The sequence below is a fragment of the Saccopteryx bilineata genome, chromosome 4 (genome assembly GCF_036850765.1).
Source record: "Saccopteryx bilineata isolate mSacBil1 chromosome 4, mSacBil1_pri_phased_curated, whole genome shotgun sequence".
NCBI lineage: Eukaryota > Metazoa > Chordata > Mammalia > Chiroptera > Emballonuridae > Saccopteryx > Saccopteryx bilineata.
The window spans coordinates 250,884,006-250,900,358 of NC_089493.1; the positions used below are offsets into that span (position 1 = coordinate 250,884,006).

Sequence of the window (16,353 nt, forward strand, 5' to 3'; positions counted from 1 at the left end):
TGTGAGCTTGGTCACTTCCCTTTATTTCACATGACCCCAAGGGTGCCGAGAAAGGGGCGATGTGCTGTCCACATTCCTTGTGAAATCCAGGTGCTACATTTTAATAACACTTGCTGTTATAAAATAGCATTTCCCAAAGTGTGCTCCATGGAAATTAATTGGTGCTACTTGAAAATAATGTCCTGTAATTATGCATATTTGATGAATGCAGGATTAAAACAAATAAAACAAGGCTTCATGGGACCATTAATATAGTAGTGGACATTGTTAAGCTTCAAGAGGAGAAATAGTAGCACTATGTTTTCTCCAAGATTTGTTGACTAAGGAAAATGTTTATGTTGAAAGAAACATGACTCATGTTTTATATGAGTCATATTTTATATTTTAAAAATAGCTCCAAAGGATCTTGTTTAACCTGCACTTTCTTGGAATTAATATTTGAATAGATATTTGTCAATAAGTTCTCTGATTTATCCCATATTGTCTTTTAGGTAGGATTACAACTTCCATCTCTAACATTATCTCTGTGGGAAAGTATCTGTTTTAAATCGATTCTTTTGTATACTGGTTTTCTGTAATACACTATAGTTAAAGTATAGATCATCTGTATGGTATTATTGGGTTTTTAATATACTAGTGCTGAGTAATGTCCGTAGCAGTCCGCAATTTATTGACAATCTCCTTGCAAGGTGAATGCATCTGGTTATTAGACTATAACAATGTATATTTATTTTCAGGCATCTGTAAAGTCTCCAAGCCTATTAATACATGCATATTTTTCCTTTGAAAGTCTAATTATACATGGTGCCACATAAATTGGGCTCACCACTAAAAAGAAAAAAAAGAAAGAAAGCCAAAACAAAACTTCTTTCTTTTCTGTTTTAGACAGATGGGGGGGGTACACAGAAAATATGGAGAACAAAATATAATACAATATAGCAGATATGTTTCATAGTCCGTTAGCTAAATGGAAGGTTAATATTGAACACCAGGACGAGGTTGCCAACCCTTGGGTTCAAGTTAGCATTAGCACGAGGAAGCTTCTCCCTGCAGTATAGGCACTGCACAGCGTGTGCCGTGGGGAGCAGAGGAGGACGTGTGCTCTCCTCAGACAAAGCCCACTCTATAAAGAAGGATGTGGCTGAGTCCAGCATCTTTCCTGTGCTCCCCAAATTTACCAGTCTCCGGGAGTAATGTGAGTCTGGGCCAGCTAGAGGTCAGGAGTTTCTCTGATTAGCATCCTTGACAGGAGAGAAATGTCAGGGATACTGGAGGACTACTTCCAGTAACACCTGAGAGTCGGTGGAAAGGCTCAGGGAGTCCTTGTTTGGTGCTGAGGTCATAATGTCACTGTTTAGAGACTTCCAATTCCTGACATTGTAGTTTTAAGCATGAAGTTTTAGAAAGCTTGCTTTTACAACCCCAAACTCTTATAGAAAGCAATTGTGCATCTAATCTTTTGTTTATGGTGGTAAGAACCTACTCAATCTAAATCAGAAAAAGAACAAGCTCTAGTCTAGCTACAAATAACTGAGATGAAAAGAAATGGAAATAACTGCTTGTGCTTATAAAAATGGCGATCTTGAGAGTTCATGCTGATGACTGTAAGGGCACACAACTTAGCTTCTGTTTCTCTTTACCACAGAGAGGCCGTCCAGTCTGGCGCTGACGGGAACACTAGCTAAGAGCATGGTATTCCGCGAAGAGCACGGCCACCTGCGCACGGAGTCTGGCGCCCCGGAGCGCTCATCTCAGCGTGGCTCCCACACTGGCTGGGCATGGGCATTGCGCATGCTCTCTCTGGTGACCGCCCGGGGTCCACATGAAGGCAATTTAACACCTCATTTAGAACTCACTTTAAATCAGCTAGTAGCCTTTTAAAAATAAAAACAACCAAGCTAGAGAGAAGGATGATTTAACATTATGAAAGCATTGTAAGGGGTTTAAAGTAAAACGTTCAAGAGGAACTGGAAGCCTGGACACACCTGGGACAGTTTGGTCTCCAAGGTCAGAAGAATTCAGAGCAAGTTAAAAGTGGAGTCTGCCCATGCCGGAATAGGACCCAAGGGTTAAAAATGGTATTTGTTGCTAGCCACTAAGGCTTAGTAACAAAACTAATAAATAGGCCCTGGCTGGTTTGCTCAGTTGGTTAGACTGAGCATCCTCTGGAAACTCCAAGGTTGGTTGCGGGTTTGATCCCCTACATATGGGGAGTGACCAATGAACCCACAAGTAAGTGGAGCAACAGAGGAATGTTTCCCTCTCTCTCCCTTTTATCTCTCTGTTTCTCTAAACTCAAGAAGAATAAAAAAACCTAATGGTAGTCTAGATATTTCTACTTCTTTACATCTAGTTTTAATTGAATGCCCTTAAAAATATGTAAGAATACTGTTCAAAAAGAATTTTAGTGGTCTTAATATTGAGGCTTTATTATTATTAATTTTAGGTGTAAAGGATTGTTGAGTAGCAAAAGTATCCCTTCTCCTCTGTCCCTTTTTTTCTTCAGTTCACCAAGCTTACCACAAAATTTGAATATACAAATTTTTATGCCGTAACCATGCATTCTTTCTGATGACTACCTATCCAAACAATAAAAAAGTAGCTAAGAAAAATACCTTCTTGTTGCAGAGTTTTCTGTCTGAAACATATAATAAAATATATGCCTATAAGGTGGGAGTAAGAGTTTATAGTAACTGAAGTACCAGATGTGTAGCCATGATAATTTTTCTGGATAAATCTAGAGAAAATAAGTCAACTTCATTAAAGAATTGAGGAAAAATTTTAAAGGGATTTGTTTAAGTAAATATTTTATTTAAAGAGTCTTATTTAAGGCATAGAGGTAAGGGCTGGTAGTTCAGAACTCAGGAGAGGCCGTGTCTGTGGAGTGGAGTGTGGCAGCGAGAAGGAAGAACTGTGAGTTTCTGCTATCTAGATTTGAATATAGTAGAGGTTAATTTGTAAAGTGAAGGGCATTGTCTACTGCAGAGCTTGACCCATAGAGGGTTCTAGAGAAGGGTTGGGAGGAATAGAAGCTGCACCCAGCACAGCTGAAAGACTCCGGTTCTCCTACATGCTGGTCAGTGACACACAAAATCAAGCATGAAAACAGGAAAAAGTGGTTTTGAAGTTGAGGCAATCCAAGCCACCCACGATCACTTTGAAAAACTTTCAGCAATCACCTCAGGAAATGCCCCTTCACATATCTTGTTCACGTTCTGGCTGGTAGCCCAGAAATGAGAGATCAAGGAAGATGATTATAAAATTCAGAACTTGTCAAAATAAAGCCAGATTAGTCTGCAAATTCAATACAAAACTGGTTCAGTGGTGTGGGTGTGGGTGGGTAGAAAGGAGAGCGGGGATGATGGTGATGTTTTTTGTTCTTAAAAATAGTGCTTAGAAAGTATTATAAAGTCTTTTAAGAGTTTATTTTGACTAACTGAAACAAATTATAAAGCGCTTCAACTTTGATACTTTTATGACACAATTTGGGGTAAGATTGGTGCAAATGTTAAAATTGTGGTTATCGGGTGCGCCAGTATATATTGAGTCACAGAAAATGAACTTGGGATGCACTCTACTGACCATCCAGTAAAACTAATAAGCTTTGCAGTTGTAGAAATCATATCTTAGAGAAGTTCAATTTCTAAAAACCGTGACTTTATAGAACAAGCAAGACTAGTGCCTGAGTTATTTGTCTTGGCAAATACCTTGTTCTAAGAGAATGTAAGCAATGGTGCTATAACATTGTATTACAGGCTAACACGTGAAATCTACAACAGGGCCACCCCGAAGTTGATCTCTTGCTGAATTGAAATGAATTTGATTGCAAAGTTCCCAAGTCTCTGTGGATCTAAAGGTAATACTTTAAGTAATAAAATGTCTTTGGGTAAATCTTTTAAAAGTTTAATAGAAACCTCTTCTCTCAGAGGTAAGTAGGAGATCTTTTTATCAGTGGGTCAAACAGGTCACCTGGAATAGTGATATCTTATTGAACGAGATAGCATTTCTGCCAAACCTGATTAGTTTACCTTGAACCTTAACTGTTTCTGGCTGAAAGCAATAACTGAAAGCACTCCTGTGTGCTTGTGATTAGCTCATTGGGATAATTGTGCAAATACCTGCATCTGCCAGTACACATTTCATCCGTCATAGCTTTGGATTTGGCAGGATGGCCCAAACAACCTCCACTTTCATGAGGGTTGGGAGGTAGATTCTGTGCCAGTGGAAAGCACTCTCACTCTTGGCTCACACAGTGGGCTCGTGAATCCTTTCCTTCCGGGAATCTGACCAAACTACCCAATTGCAGGTTTCCTTTAAGTGAAATTCCAACCTGTCCATATTAACTTTTGATACCTTTTACTCTAGGACTTTTGCTTCTGGTGCGCTGAACTGCAAGGCTGTTTATATGAGTTGAGGGAACTTGGGGCTGGCAGAGGTGTAAGGTTATATTAAAGTCAAATCAAGCCTCTCGGGAGAAATAGTTAACTGGGGGGAAATGGAGGAGAATAAGGAAGAGGAAGTGGTGTGAGGTTGAGGAGGAGAGGAAGGGAGGAGGAGAATGAACAGAAAGAGACAATTATTGTAGTTCACAGAGTATCTCCAGCTCTCCTTGCGTGTGAAAATGGACAGGTACATGCCCCCATTTGTTAGTCATGACCTTGTGGCTTACTTGACTAATACAATGTGACTGGGCATGATATGTGCCACTTCCAGGCAGAAACATGTGGTCCTCCGTATTTCCCTCTTCCTGTTGTCATCATAGCGGTGCCTGCTGGGATGAAGCCCTGTTGGCTTGATCCTTGAGTGACAATGATGGGTAGAGTGTCTTTGCCAACCTGCATCAAACATGTCGTGTGAGGCAAGATAAAGATTTTTGTTAAGGCACTGAGATTTTGTTCTCATAGCATAACCAAACTTAACGCATTTGATGTAGAATTTAGCACCCAGAAAGAGGGAGCACTTATCTCATAAATGAGTAACCTTAGGAAAAGAGGTTGGGGAACAGAACCTCATTCTCAGTGTGAGTTGGTCACTATAGATTGTGTTTAGCAAGCTCAGAAAAGAGCTGGCTGATGCAGGAATGAGAAGGAACAGAGGGAGGCTGAACATTTGGAGCCTTGTGAGCTTGGAAGGGACAACTGTTCTCAAGCCGCCTAGTAAAAGAGAAAATGGGCAACAAGGGCTGATTGAGACTTCTCCTCATGGCAGATAACAAATCAAGAGCATGCCTGTTATATATTGTTAAAGCCTTCGGATGGGTTAAAGTGTCTGGGCTGAGGGTCTACCTGATGAGGCAGTCCCCAAGAAGTTCTTCCGATGGGACACAATGGCTCAGGGAAAAGAGACTAAAGTTGTGGCTCTGGCTCTGTAATCTGAAAAGCCTATAGTCCGCACAATCAAGATGAGAGAGAGACAGAGACAGAAGGAGGTGGAGGCCAGGGGATGAGAAAGCAAAGAAACTCAGTAAGTCTAAGGAGTATGTCTAGAAGAGAACCATGGACATGGCTATTGGCATAAGAAGCTTGCAGGCCTCAAATAATAACAAAGTTTTTAGGAGGCTAGTATTATCAAAAGAATGACTAGCCCACACTAAGGGAAACTATGACTATTAAAGACCTAAAACAACTTTTGGGTGGAAGTGGACAGGGAAAGCTGCTCCATCCTCATTGAGGGTATGTTCTTCAGCACCTTAATTAGAGATCTCCAAGGATGACAGTGGAAAAGAAAAAGCCAAGGGCTGCCGAGGGTAAGGGCTGCAGAACTCCTCCCATGGTGCATCATGGAGGCCTGCTCAAGGAGCATACTCCGCCCTCAGTGTGACGGACCCTTGCTATGCCTGCCCAGGGGGGTTCAGAATTTTTCCAGACCAGCAACTGTAAGTCTTCCATTCTTACTCTCACAGATGTGAGTAGGGCCTACTACTTTTTGGCTCTAGGTTTCCAGATCAAGAGAAGTTATTTCTACACCTTTATAGAGACTCCCATATATTTCTCAGAAATCCTAGACATTCTTTGACATAGAGAACATATAAACTAAGCCATGGATCAAAGACCAACTAAGAAAAGATGATTGGAACACATGACAGAAGGGCCAACCCATTATAATATTAGGGATACCTAAAAATCTATAAAGAAAAGTTCAATACAGGAATACAGTGAGATGCAAAGGCTTTGAACAGTGAATGTGTTAGTCTAGGTCCTCTGAGGTGTAGATACCAACACAGGATTAAATGTGCAGGGGGAAAGGTATTGGAAAGCAAAGGAGAAAAGAGTGGAGAGAAGCTGGGACAAGTCTCAGACTATACTGTGAGTCAGACGCTGAGTGAAGGAGAGAGGAAAGGAAGTTTGAGTGAAAGTGTTCCGAACCACCATGCAGTCTAGGGGAAACTTCTGCAAGGCTTTTGGGGAGTCCTTGAGCCAGAGTGGCCAACCGAGGAGTCCCATGGAATAGGCCTGCCATACTTAGTCACAGGCTGGGAGCAGAGGACAGCAGCTGTGTCCCTTGGTTAATTATACTTCTTGGAGCTAGAGGTCAGCAAGACAGTCCTCTGGCCACCACTGTTAACTCAAAGATGTTGAACACAATAAGAAATGGACAACTTTTCTCATAATAAACACATTTCAATGCAACACAATGACAAGAAATTCTTTTTCATTCCTTATCTAGGTAAAATAGTGAAACTCTTTGACAGTACACTATGTTGACAGAGATGGGGGAACAGCCCCCTCACCCTTCATTTAGAGGAACATAAACGAGTATAACCTTCCCAGAGACAGTTTTCTGTGTCTCTAACAGTCACAGATACATATACCTGCAGCCCAGCACTTCTTTCTATTGCATCCCGTAGATACTTTCTCACATGCACAGAGCAGTATGTCCCAAGGCACTTATTTAGGCAACGATTATAATAGAGGTTGGAGACAACTTCAACGCCCATCAATAAGGAACCAATTTTATTAAGTATGTCTAGCTATAAAACTGAGTATGTGCCTTTAAAATAATGAAGTTGAAGCATATAATGATTAGGCACACTAACCAAGATATAACTTTGAATTTAAGAAGATGCAAGACAGTGGTAAAATATGCTAACATTTGCATTTTAACAAGAAGAGTCCTGTATATACACATTGCTTGTATCTAGGGAAGGTCAGGTGAGAGATGATTGACAGAGGCCGCCCCTGGGGGCGTATCTAGTGGGGGGAGGTTGGGACACAGGAAGGAGGAGACTTAACTCTTCACTGTTTCTTTTTATATTATCCAAATGTATAAACGTGAGTATGTATGAGTAATAAATGAACAATTAAAAGATAGTAAGTAAATAAAAAAAACTTTTCCGTTGTCACCTGTAGCCATGATGTATCCAATACATTTCTTATTATCCTATGATACGGTCATGTAGAGCTGTTTAGCTGGCATTAGATATTTTATTAACTTGAGAAAAAAATTTTAATTAATTTATTTCTTTTTAATTGATTTTAATTTATTGTGTTTACATAGATTCTAGTGTCACCCCAAATGCATCCCCCCCATATTCCCCTCAACATCTCCCTTGCCTCCTCCCCATAGTGACCTCCCCCCTTCCCTTCAGGCTTATCTCATCCTATCATCCCCTTTCCCTCTGTCCTCTTACTAGGGTGACATTGCTCAATGAGCATTCATGTTTCAGGTAAACATCTCTACAGCATTTGAACTGTTGATTGCGTTAACTGAAAAGTTATTTCGCTGAACTGGAATCATGTGCTAGGACAATTTTTGCTGTGTTGGAAAGGATTTGCATTTTATCAGAATCTGCTATTACAATCTAGAGAGAAAACAGATGTAACGTTATAATAAAGTAGTTTTAGGTTTTTTTATTGAATTTATTGGGGTGACATGGGTTAACAAAATTTTACAGGTTTCAGGTGCACAATTCCACAGCACATCATCTGTACACTGTATTGTGTGTTCACTGCCCCAAGTCAAGACTCCATCCATCACTATTTATCCCCTTACAAATGCATGATTTTTAAAAATATTTTTTTCTTTTTTTTTTCTTTTTTTATTTTTCTGAAGCTAGAAACGGGGAGAGACAGTCAGACAGACTTCCGCATGCGCCCGACCGGGATCCACCGGCACGCCCACCAGGGGGCGACGCTCTGCCCACCAGGGGGCGATGCTCTGCCCATCCTGGGCGTCGCCATGTTGTGACCAGAGCCACTCTAGCGCCTGAGGCAGAGGCCACAGAGCCATCCCCAGCGCCCGGGCCATCTTTTTTTTTTGCTCCAATGGAGCCTCGGCTGCGGGAGGGGAAGAGAGAGACAGAGAGGAAAGCGCGGCAGAGGGGTGGAGAAGCAAATGGGCGCTTCTCCTGTGTGCCCTGGCCAGGAATCGAACCCGGGTCCTCTGCACGCTAGGCCGACGCTCTACCACTGAGCCAACCGGCCAGGGCCTAAAAATATTTTATTTATTGATTTTTAGAGAGGAGTGTGTGTGTGGGAGAGAGAGAGAGAGAGAGAAGGGGGAGGAGCAGGAAGCATCAACTCCCATATGTGCCTTGACCAGGCAAGCCCAGGGTTTCGAACCGGCAACCTCAGTGTTCCAGGTCGACGCCTTATCCCACTGTGCCACCACAGGTCAGGCCAAATGCATGATTTTAACCTTCCATTTATCACTTTGCAAAAGATATTTTTGAAAACAAAACCAAACTCCAATTTCTGTAGGTCACACATTAGTATGAAGCTGGGGATGCTGTTGATAAAGAATACAATGTGACACACTGCCACTGTTTTCAAGGAAAGGCAGAGCATTTTTTAAAAAGGGGTGACCATTCTTTGCATCTGTGACTACAAACTTATTCTTGGCTCCTGTCTGCATCTCTGAGATATGGTATCACAGACTCACACCACTGACGGGATCTCAGAGAGGGATCCCTCTCTTTTGTTCCCTTCTCATTTTACAGATGAAAACACTGAGGCTCAGAGAAATTAAATTAAATTGATTTCTTGAGGTCACCCACCAGAAGAAAAGTAAAAATTTCCCACGTTTGGCATCAGAGCACTTCGAATTAGCATGGCCCCATCTTCACAAATGCAGTGCCTCTGACCACTTCTGATCCCACAGCCGGGAGTTCAGGAAGTCCTTTCGGCGAGCTTCTGTATCCGCTCACTTTCCAGCCCGTGCCTCTGCCTTCCTGGGAAGACTGCCGGTCAGTACACTTCTGCTGGTGGTCCAGAGAGGAAGGCTGACGTGAAGAATCGGAATGGCTTTTTTCGTCCATTGTAGAATTTATTTTGAGCCTTCCCTTCCCCCCCCCTTTTCCTCACAATGACCATATAAGTATTAATTTTAATTAGTTCTGTCTACTAGAGTCCCTTTAAGTGCAGAAGCCAGGCTGGTAATTAACTGGTAAGCTTTCGTCTTGCTGGCAGTATTGTTAGGCGAGTTACAGTCACCCTTGGTCACAAACTGGGATCAGTGTTCCTCTTTGGATTCACCCTTAGGAGTCCAGACACAGCTGGAATTCCTGTCCCTGGTGATCTTTCCTGTCTTGTTACAACCATGGGAGTCAGGAAAGGAGGCTCTCAAGTTAGATCGGTGGTCCCCAACCTTTTTTGAGCCACGGACCGGTTTAATGTCAGAAAATATTTTCATGGACCGGCCTTTACGGTGGGACGGATAAATGTATCACGTGACCGAGACAAGCGTCAAGAGTGATGTAACAGAGGGAATCTGGTCATTTTTTTTTTCTTTTTCTGAAGCTGGAAACCGGGAGAGACAGTCAGACTCCCGCATGCACTCGACCGGGATCCACCCGGCACGCCCACCAGGGGGTGACGCTCTGCCCACCAGGGGGTGATGCTCTGCCCCTCCTGGGTGTTGCTCTGTTGCGACCAGAGCCACTCTAGCACCTGGGGCAGAGGCCAAGGAACCATCCCCAGTGCCCGGGCCATCTTTGCTCCAATGGAGCCTTGGCTGCGGGAGGGAAAGAGAGAGACAGAGAGGAAGGAGAGGGGGAGGGGTGGAGAAGCAAATGGGCGCTTCTCCTGTGTGCCCTGGCTGGGAATCGAACCCGGGACTTCTGCACACCAGGCCGATGCTCTACCACTGAGCCAACCAGCCAGGGCCAATCTGGTCATTTTTTAAAAATAAAACATCGTTCAGACTTAAATATAAATAAAACGGAAATAATGTAAGTTATTTATTCTTTCTCTGTGGACCGGTACCAAATGGCCCATGGACTGGTACCAGTCCGCGGCCCGGGGGTTGGGGACCACTGGGTTAGATGATTACCCTCTTCATTAAGGCAGATATACTTGTATCAGAGCCTTGAAATGCTGTATATAGGTTGGCAAGTATTGTGGTGATTTGCAGATGGCTTATATGAAGCTTGCCTGGTATCAAACACTGGCGATGTCATAGTATCAAACCGTGTCCTTTGTATTTCCTGAATAAACTTGGTACTATTGTTGGGTGGAGTGGGGCTTAAAACAAAATTTTATAATCAGTATTCCGCTTTCCGTTCACTCTGCATTCTGGGAATGGTAAAGAATTCTCCTTAGTAATTCATTGGATAGATGAACTCTAATCTTCCAGAAAATGTGTGTGATGTTTAAAATTATAGAATAAAATTTTGAGACTCAGCCCCCAAAGCACACATCTGCACTTGGGCAGTAATCTTACTGACCACATTTGTATTTGAGCTTGTAGTCACAGTATAACAGGCATTTGGAATAATGACGGTGATTCTGGACTTTGTTTGTAGATAATCAATTAATAATTGGGTGAGAGCCATGACAACAATCCTTTTAGATTAAATAAAAATCCCTGCCTTTTTCTGGGGCCTGTTATTGAGTGCAATCTATTATTTTTAATGAAACAGCTAAACCATTTAATATACCTTTTGTGATGGTCAGAAACTCGGGATTTACTGATGAATCTACAAAACTGTCTGTGTTCTCTTGAATAAATTGGGAGGGTGGAGAGTATCCAGGTCCATCTGTTCCCTATGTGCCAAGTGTCTTTTATGAGTACTCTTCCCTCCTACAGTGTCCTGTCTGCCTCACAGACTCTCTTGTGGGCACCTTGAACCTTTTATGATAAGAGTTTATTTCCCGAGGATAGTAGCCAAGACTATCAGCCAAAGCTAAGGACTCAGTTTGCTTGTGAATTTGTGCTCCGGCCTGGTCAGTCTGGGAAAGTTGAACCACAAGGGACAAAGCTAGAATAACTGGGTCAGAGAACTCAGAGGAGTCATTATTTTTAAAGAGGATATTTAATCAGATGACTGACTTCTCTCACCTGCTCCTGGATAATATTTGTATCATGGCAGGCTGATACGAGGCACTTTGTGCTCCTTGCCTTATGTTTGGCAGAACATGAGTGGAAAAGAAAAACATAGAGATGCATTAAAGCATAACACATATTTGCAACATTGCCACAGACTTCTAGGAAGAAATGATTGCTATATTATTGACCCATTGTTGGCACAGTTAAACAATTTACTCATTCGATCTTTATTTAGTGAGTACAGAGTATTTGCATATCAACATTGTAAGAACTATAGGTTTCTTGCCTTCAAGAAGATAATACCTGGGAGTGATTTAGTCTTAACAAAGGCATAGTGCTACCTGACCAGGTGGTGGTGCAGTGGATAGAGCGTCGGCCTAGGACACAGAGGACCTAGGTCTGAAGCCCTGAGGTTGCTGGCTTGAGTGTGGGATCATAGATGTGACCCCATGGTCATTGACTTGATCCCAAAGGTTGCTGGTTTGAGCAAGGGGTCACTTGCTCTGCTGTGACCCCCAGGTCAAGGCACATATAAGAAAGCAATCAATGAAGAACTAAGGTGCCACAACGAAGAACTGATGCTTTTTATCTCTCTCCCTTCCTGTGTGTCTGTCCGTATCTGTTCCTCTCTCTGTCTCTCTCTCTTTCTCGCAAAAACAAAAACAAAAATACATAGTGGAATCTGTGAAGCACTATGTGGGAACAATGGCAGAGCCTATGAGAAGCTGTCACACAGAGGAACCAGAGGAGAGGGTATTCACATACTCAGCTCAAAAAAGACTTGGGTCACAAGAAACCACAGGAAGGAACACGACTCATAGCTAGATTTTAAGGGCAATTATGCAACTGTGACAATACTAAGCAATATCTGATTTCCCTTTAGATTTGAGACCCACAAAATAGAAATATGTGATCTATTTCCTTTCACAGCAATGCTTAATGATGTGTCTGTGCAACAACAGAACAATCCTTTAAGGGAGAGAGTGACTGACAGTCATTGACAAAATTCGCTGGGAATTAATTTCCTGCAGTTCCCTAGTGAGCACATGCATTTTATATTTCAAGATCATCGTTGCAGATGAAGGAACTGTAGGATAAAATGGGAGTATAGTCGATACATGTTAAACATAACACTGTACTTCAGGGGGAAATGTGTTCATATTTGTTCCAAAGAAGGTTATGTAGAGACTCAGGTTGCTGGTAATGAAACATTAAATGTTGGAGTACTAACCCACCTTGAGATTGTTTAATAATGTTTCAGTCTGAGGCCTGATTGCTTCAGGTGTCTGATTTATAGATATTTCCAATGTTCCCCTTCTAGAAGATGGTGCTCCTGGGAAGAATAAACAGGAGAAGGAAATAAGATTTTTTTAAAGCAATTTCCTTAAAGTTACTCACAGTTTATCCTCTGAAAGGATTGCTTTAGAGGAATAAACAGGATGCTAAAAAGGATTAAATGCAAGTTTGGTGTTACCAAATGACCCCAAAATAGTATAATGGATAAAAGAATACCCCTGAATCAGACTATCAGATTGTCTTTGAATCCTGGCTCTGGCATTTACTAGCTGTGTGATCCTGGCCAAGCTACTTAACCTCTCTGTGTCTTAAAAGGTCTACTTCATAAAAGTGGAATTGAGAAGTAAGTGAGTGAATAATAATTCAAGTTTTATGTCCAGCCCTTGTTTCACATCTGTTGGAGAGTCCCCGTCACTCCTGCCTTTGAGCAAGCGCTCCAGAAGCGCTGTGGTTGGGATCGTCATGATCTCAAGCCTCAGCCATGTGCTGTTATGTCACGCCAAGGGCCACCAAGCTTCACATCTGTTAGCGGTTGCTTGACTTTGTAACCCCAGAGACATTTTCAGTGGCCATGGAATGATTATGTTTCCTTACGTGAGGGACCAAAGCCCATTACTAAGACCCCCGTCTGCTGCTTTCCCAAATGCTACACGTTGGATAGATTTCCCTTTATTTACTTGGCACATAAGTTATTCCCTCTATCCAAAAGAGCTTCAAAATATTCATTAAAGGTTAAAGTCCTCCAGCTGCTTTGGCATTTTCTGGGTGTTATTTCACAGGTGTATACAGAGACCTCGTTGTTCTCTGCTACTGCTTGGCCGAACAAACGTGACACAATCATTTTCTTGTTGGAGGCAAATCTATGGCAGGTTTGCTGAGTGTGGGATTTCTGTTGAAATTCTGTCCAAAGGAGCCTCTTTTATTCCACACAGATCATAATTGAACTGATGTCAGTGTGCTCGGATAGAAGAGCTGTCTCCCATCCCACCAGGACTGTCACTATGTTCTTAGCACCTGCTATGTACACCGGAAAAAACATTCCTTTACCTTCAGAATATCTATTTCCAAATCAGAAAGCATTGCATGTCAAATTTTCCCCTTGTCAGGTCCCGGAATAGATCCGACAGGAACTTTCTGCGTACTGTGTTGAAAACAAAGCCAAACAAAATTTAAGACAGTGAATTTCTCTGGCTCACCTGGTAGAAAATATGCAGGTGTAGCAGAGTGCCAGGAATAGGGCAGCCCAAAGAGGAGAGAGAAACAGAGCCCAGGCCGCAGTATTTTTCAGAGGCTGTAGGAAGGCAAGGGCCCAGGCTGCACCATCCGCCTTGGTTTGTGTTTTTTGTCAGCTTTGCACCCCCTGCAGTGAGTGGTGTTCAGACCCTGCCCGCCATTCTGCCCTCTGTCCCCCCCCCCACAGTTCTTGGGGCTCAGTACTTTCAGATTCCTTCTTCTCCAGTCACTCCAAACCTTATTAGGCTCTGTCCCTCTGCTGTCCCCATGACAGTCACCAGAGAAATAAACAGTGTTATTGAATACATTGCCTATCTCGAGGTCACTTTAATTCTGAGGTCAGCATGTGTCCATGCATTTGTATGAGCTGGGAGAGTAGGGGTCACTATATATTTAGGAAAGAACGTAACTCTTATTTTGCTTCTAATAAATCTAGGCACCTTAGCTACTAGTAGTTTATGTTGTTGTGGTCCTCTGAATAAGCTAGGATAGTTGGTATTGACTAATGATAATAGTTTATCCATGAGTCTTCTGATGGGCCAGTTTGAGTATTTTCTGTAATAAATATGAAGAGATATGCAGATGAAGTAAAAATTGCCAACATACATGGGTCAGAACAAATCACTGCCAGATTATGGAAAATGGAAGGAAAGGGAGAACTGTACTTTTATTTCTTAAAACAAAAAAAGCATGGTGTATCAGTTACCATCAAGAAGAAAGAAAGAACTCTACCCCAGCAATGTGTGAGCACATGCTTGGTCTGCATCTTGCCCTAGTGTTACTCTCTAGGTGCCATGAAGCTGGGACTCCTTGTCATGCTCTGCACTCTCTGTTTCCCGTCTTCAAGGTGAGATTTCTCTCATTGTCAGAACCACCCAGGGGCAGCCTCTTGGCCTTCAACTGCTGTGAGGCCCAATGTCAAGGACCTTCTAGTTTCCACCGCTCTGGCAAGGAATTCAAGGGAGCTGTACACTATGCGATTTAAAATCGGAACTGTCCTAGGGAATCCAGGGCACAGAAAGCAGGGAGCGTTGGAAAGTACTGTATTAGATCACCACCCGCCACCCAGGTTGGCATGGGGATTCAGGACACTTGTCTCGCATCCTATCCTTTTATAATGAAACCCTCCCCTGATAGTGTGTCAATCCCTGTGCATTGGCTGTTCCACGTGGCGTTATTTACAGGTACCTCTTTGCTGCCTCATTTATTTTGCTCTGACAGTTGGCTTGTGATATGGATATTATTTTATACAGGTACATTACCTTTTATTGCTTAAAGTAATAGATCTTCTTATTTAACTGCAAACTATGTTTAGCCTTATAATTAAATGGGGAGGGACAGAATGTAAACATGAAAACAACAACAACAAAAAGCTGTGTGGGAACAGGAGTTGGGTAGAAGGATGGGAAGGTCCCTGGAGGAGGAAGCCCGAGGTTTGGGGTCGAGTCCCGCTGTGCAGGTTCCCTCTGTGGGAGCCGTCCCGGCACCCGAGGCCCCGCCCACTGCTTGGCTGACTCTGGGAAGCCTCTGAGTCTCTTCTCTCTATCCTCTCTTCAGGCCACAGATTGGTCTCTTGTTTTAATTCCTTACAAATCAGGGGCAGGGTTACTTCTTTTTTTTCCCTCCCTCCCTCTCTTCTTTCTTCTCTTTCTCCCTCTTCCCCTCCCTTCCTTTCTTTTTTATTCTTATTATCTTTTCTTAAGGCACTCTAACAGGGCAAGGGGAAGTGGACCAGCATTTATTAAAGGTCTCCTCTTTGCTGGTAACTTGTCTTGATTTGTGTCACTGCATCCTTGTAATAATGCTGAGTGATGGGACTGGTTCTTTTCTTTTTCATATTTTTATTATTTCATTGTTGAGAGGAGGGAACTGACCCTAAGTGATAGGAAATACCTTGGCTAAGATCACGTGGTTAACACTGGCAAACGCACATCTATCGCAGTCCAACCCTTATGTCCCGAAGCCCTTCCCAGCGCAGAGCAGTGCCCCCCGAGAGCGTCCTGCCCTCCCCAGCTTCCATCACTTTGACTAGCTGACCGTGTTCCAGTGTTGATGTATAGGATCTTGTCACCTCACATAGAGCCCTCCTCCCTCCACTGCCCCTAACTCCACAAGAAGGTAGACAGGTCTAGTTCTCTCTTCAGCCTTTCCACAATAACGTGGGTCCTTTCTCGTGTGGAGTTCAGGATTATTAACCTTTCCATATCATGGAGGTAGATAATCTGACAAAAGCTATCCTCATGAAATCACTCACACACATGCACACACACACGCACACATTTTTCACACCTTTGTATATAATTTTAGGGGATTCAGAAGCCCCCCTAAAGCCTAACTCTGGGTTATGTAATCATAAAATTTATTTTTTATTAGTCCTCACCTGGAAAAACATCCAATTTTCTCTATCCCGAGGAGGTTAAGTACTTTTTTTCAGCACCAGGCAGGGAGGGCGTGATGTCCATGCTGCATACGTTTCTCTACTGATGTTTGTGTGTGTGTGTGCCTGGCTTCCTTGGCCTGGAAACTCAGCGGGACAATGAACTAAAGACAATATCCATG

General features: G+C 42.8%; 1 pseudogene; it reads left to right on the forward strand.

The window, feature by feature from the left end:
• The first annotated feature begins 1,689 nt into the window (after nucleotides 1-1,689).
• Nucleotides 1,690-16,353, forward strand: part of LOC136335673 (large ribosomal subunit protein uL18-like) — a 40,518-nt pseudogene continuing 25,854 nt past the window's right edge.